Below are 6,757 nucleotides of genomic sequence, written 5' to 3'. Positions count from 1 at the left end.
AAACAAAAACCGCAGCCACAGAAATGCTGACGCGTGGATGCCTATTGGTCCCGGTTGGTGCCACCAACCGGGACCAAAGGGTCTCCTGCCTGGGCTCCGCGCACAGGCCACGTGGAGGCCCATCAGTCCCGGTTCTGGATTGAACCGGGACTAAAGGGACAGGGCATTAGTACCGACCCTTTAGTCCCGGTTCAGGAACCGGGACAAAAGGCCCTTACGAACCGGGACAACAGGCCCTTTTTCTACCAGTGCCCAGGACCAGCAGGTTCTCACTTTTTTGATCGCATCTTTGTCTCGAGAAGTCTTGATGCAGGTCAGTACGTGCACCACGTCCACTACTCTCTGGGCGGCGTTGTTGCGGAGTTTCTCGTCCCAGTCCAGGGCGAGGGTGATCCAACTCCGCTCACAACTCGAGCACACCCGCAAGGGAGACCTCTCCGCTACCTCCTACTTCACCAAGATGAAGGGGGTCGCCGACGAGCTTGCAGCCGCCGACAAGCCACTTGATGAGGACGATGTTGTCGACCACATCCTTCAAGGACTCCTGCATGAACCTGACTACAATGGGTTCGTGTCTACTATCTCCACCCGCACCGCAACCGAGCAGCCGATCGGCCTCAGCGAGCTCTTCTCGCTGCTGCTGTCGGCCGAAGCACGCATCGCCGCCCAGACTGCCTCCTACTCCGCCAATCTTGCGGCCAGGGGCGGTGGTCGTGGCGGCGGCAACTACAACAGCCACCCCGGCGGTGGCAACGGTGGCGGTGGTGGTGGTGGCCCCCGCGGCTTCAACAACAACAACAACAACACGGGCGGCTACAACCCAGGCGGCGGTGGTGCGCCACAACAAGGTGGTGGTGACCGCGAGAAGCGCCAGATCTGCAAACTGGAAGGACATGGAGCATGGCGCTGCAAGAAACGCTTCGACCATGGCTTCAACAACAATGTTCGCAACCCTGCGGGCAGAGGAGGTGGAGGCAGAAACCGATCGGCCAACGCCGTTGACTCCTATGGGTGGACAGCAACTGGTACCTCGACACCGGTGCAACCGACCACGTGACTGGCGAGCTGGAGAAACTTGCCGTTCGCGACCGCTACACCCGCACATATCAGATCCACACTGCAAGTGGACAAGGTATGGACATTGCCCACATTGGTCATTCGGTTCTCACCACCCCTCATGGCTCTCTACAACTTAACAACATCATCCATGCTCCATAATCTGATCAAAGTCTTCTCTCCGCTTACAAACTTATTAAAGATAACAATGCTTTTCTCGAAGTTTACCCTGAAATTCTCTTTGTTAAGGACCGAGCCACCCGGAGAACCGTGCTCCAAAGCAAGAGTAGAGGTCGCCTGTTCCCTGTTTCTGGTCGCCATGATGCACCTACCCGACAAGCTCTCAGTGTGGTCAAGCCATCTACATCAAGATGGCACAAACGTCTAGGGCATCCTGCTCTCCCGGTGGTCCAGAAAATTCTTCGGGATTTTAGCCTTCCAGTGTCCAATAAAAAGGATCACCTCCTTGTGTGTGATTCGTGTCAAATGGCCAAGAGCCATCAACTTCCGCATTCTCGTTCCACTAGTGAGTCAAAAGCTCCTTTAGAGCTAGTTTTTTCAGATGTTTGGGGTCTTGGACCCGTTTCTGTTGGTAGGCAAAAATACTATGTGAGTTTTATTGATGATTTTAGTAAGTTCAGTTGGATATACTTGCTTAAGAATAAGTCTGATGTCTTTGCGAAATTTCATCTCTTTCAACAACATGTTGAACGCCTTTTCGATCGCAAGATTCTTGCTATGCAAACGGAATGGGGTGGTGAATACCAAAAACTCCATTCGTTCTTTGAACGTATAGGCATCACGCATCATGTGTCGTGCCCCCATGTACACCAACAGAACGGCTCAGCTGAGCGCAAACACAAACACATAGTGGAAGTTGGGCTTTCCTTGCTCGCTCATGCCTATATGCCCCTCAAATTTTGGGACGAGGCTTTCCTCACTGCTGTCTACCTTATCAATCGTGTCCCTAGTCGAGTCATTCACAATCAAACTCCACTAGAACGCTTGTTCGGCACAAAACCAAACTACACTTTTCTTCGTATCTTTGGTTGTGCCGTTTGGCCAAACCTACGTCCCTTCAACAAACACAAACTCGAGTTTCGCTCTAAGCAATGTGTGTTCCTAGGGTATAGTAGTCTCCATAAGGGCTACAAGTGTTTGGACGTGTCTACTGGCCATGTGTATGTTTCTCGAGATGTTGTGTTCGATGAACAAGTCTTTCCTTTTGCACAACTTCACCCCAACGCCGGCACCCAACTCCGCAAAGAACTTGTTCTTCTCCCTTCCCATCTTCTACCATCGCCACACTTTATTCCAGGGGGTGCAGAAGAACCTAATGATCATGTGTCTGTGTCGCATAATGCCTCTGCTGAAAGTGTGCAGGAAAATTTGGAAGAAACAGGTGAAACAGGCTATGATTTTATGCTGGAGTCAGATTCTACAGGAGCGGCCACAGACGATCCTGGCGCTAATCCCCGTGTGGATTCGGGCGGGAGGATCTCCTCGGGATCCACCGCGTCAGGTGCGCCAGGCGCAGGCGGATCAGCCGCGGGATCCGCGCCCGCCTCTGGTTCGCTGAACGACCGCGCGGCGGGGTCCAGTGGGCCACCTGCACGAGGGTCTGGTCGGGCGCTAGACGCGTCAGCCTCTCCCGCCTCTGGACCAGGCGGGTCCCTCGCACGTGCTCTTGGTCAGCTGCCGCAATAAGACGACGCAGCTGGGCCCTCTGCGCGTGGCCCAGGCAGGGTCCCGCCCTTCGACGCGTCTCCAGACGCGCCAACTGGCAGCGTGGGAGAGGAGGCAGGCCGCGCCGGCGTATCTCTACAGGAGTTCCACCCCAGCGGATCTTCTGCGCCCGCTGGATCCGATGTGTCATGTACCTCAAACCGGCTTCAACAACATCTTTCTCGTCCGGCTTTGCCACCTCCTGCACGCTCCCGCACCAAATCGTAGAGTGGTATCGTTAAGCTCAAGCTTTACAATGATGGTTGTGTGCGTTGGGGTTCTTTTTGTGCCACAGGTGAACCGCAAAGTGTAAGTGAAGCCCTTGTTGAACCATGGTGGAAGGAGGCCATGGATGAGGAGTTTGCTGCCCTTATGAAAAACAAAACTTGGCACCTCGTTCCACCAGCTAGAGGGAGGAACATCATCGACTGTAAGTGGGTGTACAAAGTAAAAAGGAAATCTGATGGTACTGTTGACAGATACAAGGCACGTCTAGTAGCAAAAGGGTTTAAGCAACGGTATGGAATTGACTATGAGGACATATTTAGTCCTGTAGTGAAAGCTGCTACTATTAGGTTGATTCTTTCAGTTGCAGTGTCTAGAAACTGGTGCATTCGTCAGCTAGATGTAAAGAACGTGTTCTTGCATGGTGTTCTGAAAGAGGAAGTGTTTATGAGACAACCTCCTGGATATGAAAGTTTAAAATTTCCACGTCATGTTTGCAAGCTTGATAAGGCACTGTATGGACTGAAACAAGCACCTAGAGCCTAGTACTCACGTCTGTCATTAAAATTGCAGTCACTAGGTTTCCTTCCCTCTAAGGGTGATACATCATTGTTCTTTTATCATCGTCATGGGATTACTATTTTTATGCTCATTTATGTTGATGATATTGTTGTTACAAGTTCATCATCTGAAGCAGTGGAGGCCCTTCTCAAGGATTTGCATAAGGAGTTTGCTCTTACAGATTTGGGTAATCTTCATTTCTTTCTCGGGATTGAGGCCAAAGCTGTGCCGAATGGTATTGTGCTTTCACAAGGGAAGTATGTGCAAGAAATTCTTCAGAGGATGGGGGTGAAAGATTGCAAAGCATCGCCCATGCCATTATCTACCTCTGAAAAATTATCTCTCTATGATGGGGAGGCTCTTAGTGCAGAGGATGCCACCAGGTATAGGAGTATTGTAGGAGCTCTGCAATATTTGACATTGACACGACCAGATATTTCTTACTCAGTCAATAAAGTTTGTCAGTTTCTACATGCTCCTACTACTGTGCATTGGACTACAGTAAAAAGGATTCTTAGGTATATGCAAGGAACTAAGGATCATGGCCTCAAACTTGGCAAGTCAGATTCTATGCTAGTAAGTGCCTTTCCAGATGCAGATTGGGCAGGCTGTCCAGATGACAGAAGATCCACAGGAGGGTTTGCAGTGTTTCTTGGCAGCAACCTAATTTCATGGAGTGCTCGCAAGCAACCCACTGTGTCTCAATCAAGCACAGAAGCAGAGTATAAAGCTTTAGCCAATGCAACTGCTGAAGTGATTTGGGTTCAGAACTTGTTGACAGAATTGGGCATCCGTCATCCAAGGGCAGCTTCACTTTGGTGCGATAATCTTGATGCTACATACCTGTCTGCCAATCATGTTTTTCATGCCAGAATGAAGCATATCGAGATTGATTATCATTTTGTTCGTGAACGAGTGGCTGACAAATTGTTGAATATCAGGTTCATTCCTACTGGTGACCAGGTAACAAATGGTTTTACCAAGCCACTCACACCGCGGCAGTTGGAAGCTTTCAGGCACAATCTCAACTTGGATAGTTGTGATTGAGGGGGAGTGTTAAACATTGTATTATGCGTATATACACGGTATTTGTATAAACCGTGTGTATCAAGTTATATGCGTGCGTGTAGTTTGTTAGGCAGGTAGGATCGATCCTCTTGATGTTGTATTTATCTTGTAGATAGATGAGATCGATCCTAACCTCCTCCCTCTGTAATCTCTTCGGCCTTGTGCTTATTTAACACGCACGCGTCCCTGCCTCGGTGCATATGCTTAACCTACTTTTCACACAACAATCGGTCATTGATACCGACGGTGTACTCGAATCCACATGGGATTTTGAACATGAAACCGACGGTTTCATATGCCAATTTACTGGTGTGGAGTGCTGGCACCCCGACGAGAACAGGGTTCTCTCTCTGTGACTCGGCGGTCTAGGACTTGAAGGCCCATTTCCTCAGGGCCTTCAATATTGTTCAAGCATGACGGGACTGGACATATCGAATAACAGTTTTTCAGGACCACTTCCTACCGACATTTCATGGCAGCTGCAGCAGCTGCAGCAGCTGACATCTCTGGATCTTTCGTACAATAGCTTTTCTGGATCAATTCCGCAGAGTATCTCAAATATGATATATCTGAATCTCATCAACCTTCAGTATAACCAACTCAGCGGTCAAATTCCACCCCAATTTGATTTGCTTACTCGGTTAACTACGTTCAATGTTGCGGAGAACTTGTTATCAAGGCCTATTCCTCGTTCGCTAGCAGTGTTTCCGGCTTCGTACTTTGATGGTAACCAAGGGCTTTGTGATTCACCGTTGGGTGAATGCTCCAGGAAGAGATGGAGGCCTATACGAATCAATGACTAGTCGAGCATCGGAGCGGCTGTCGGATTCGTGGTGGGTTTCGTGCTGGCCTTCTACTTTCCGCACTGCATCGTCTGCTCTGAGAGGCTCCGTGCCTATGTCGTTCGCATATGATTCTCTTGTTCAGAAACTGGCTGGCATAGTTTCCGGAGGCCAAATAAGTACTTCGGGCAGTATAATCTTAGTATGGTCCCTGCAGACTGCAGTAGCCAGTAACGGTTATCTCAGTTCACCTGATATGTAATTCATACCTGGCAACTTGCAAGTGCCGGCGCTTTTGGTTTGCTTGTAACGCATATTTCTTTCAACTCTTGCGGAAAGATGCACTGGCCGTGATTATGTACATACTCTGACTCAACGCAACATTCCTAAGAGGAACACAAAGAAGGCGGCAGCTCATTCCAGAGGAACACAAACGAAACTCTGCACTCCGTGTTTGCACTGCGTCTTGAACGCATGTATACCAATCATCTTGCTAAGAGTGCAGGGGTCCTGAAGGCTGCTTTGCTCATGAAGCTGAATACCCTGCGCCATTTGAGTTCCATTTTATTCTCCACGAGGGAATCTGGATCGTGGGTATATATTCTTGTTGGGGTATGAGGCTGTATCTATATATATAGTCGTTTTTTCTTAACGAAATTCAAATGAGAATACAGCTTTTTTTAGAAATGGAGAATTACCCCGGCCTAAATGATAATACAGCTAGCCTAAGCAAGTAATAGGAGGCAAGCCATTTAAGTTTTAGTAGCTGTATCATGTCAGTAACAGGTCCAACTCTTAATTCACTTCCATCCGTACCAAACCCTATCAAAACTTACTTCCATCCGTACCAAACCCGATGGGTGGCGATGAACTCGCGCAGGAGGACGACAGAGAGGCTTGGAAAGGTCAATACGTCAGTATCTGATATGAGGATGGGATCGATGGATGAAGTGACCGCCCTTGCAGCGTGTGTGTGGTGCCTATTGAAAATGCGCCGGGTCGGTGTGTAACCCAGTTCAAGTATTGTGGCTTGGATAGGGCATCCGGCATTAGATGTTAGATATTGGTGCGATGTCTGTTTGGTACTAGGCTCAGACATTCTGCACCCCTTCATTACGGAGATAGGAGTAGCGACAGGTGTTGCCAAGATGATGGCTTCAGACTTACTGATGTATTACCTTATAAGGGCTTTGTGAATAATTAATAAAATGACTGCATGCATTGCCTAGATGCAAAGGCTGGGGTACATCCTCCTTTTCAAAAAGGGAAAGTAGTGGCTGAACCCATCCTCGATGCACCCACGCAAGAAAACATATCAAAACATTTCAAAAATCTGAAAC

At 48.9% G+C, this 6,757-nt stretch overlaps 1 pseudogene; it reads left to right on the top strand.

Moving 5' to 3' along the window:
• LOC119272490 overlaps positions 1 to 5,438 on the top strand; it is an 18,567-nt pseudogene extending 13,129 nt beyond the window's left edge.
• The last annotated feature ends 1,319 nt before the right edge of the window (positions 5,439 to 6,757 follow it).

This window comes from Triticum dicoccoides, chromosome 3A (genome assembly GCF_002162155.2).
Source record: "Triticum dicoccoides isolate Atlit2015 ecotype Zavitan chromosome 3A, WEW_v2.0, whole genome shotgun sequence".
Taxonomy (NCBI): Eukaryota; Viridiplantae; Streptophyta; class Magnoliopsida; order Poales; family Poaceae; genus Triticum; species Triticum dicoccoides.
This window is presented reverse-complemented; position numbering and strand designations above follow the sequence as displayed.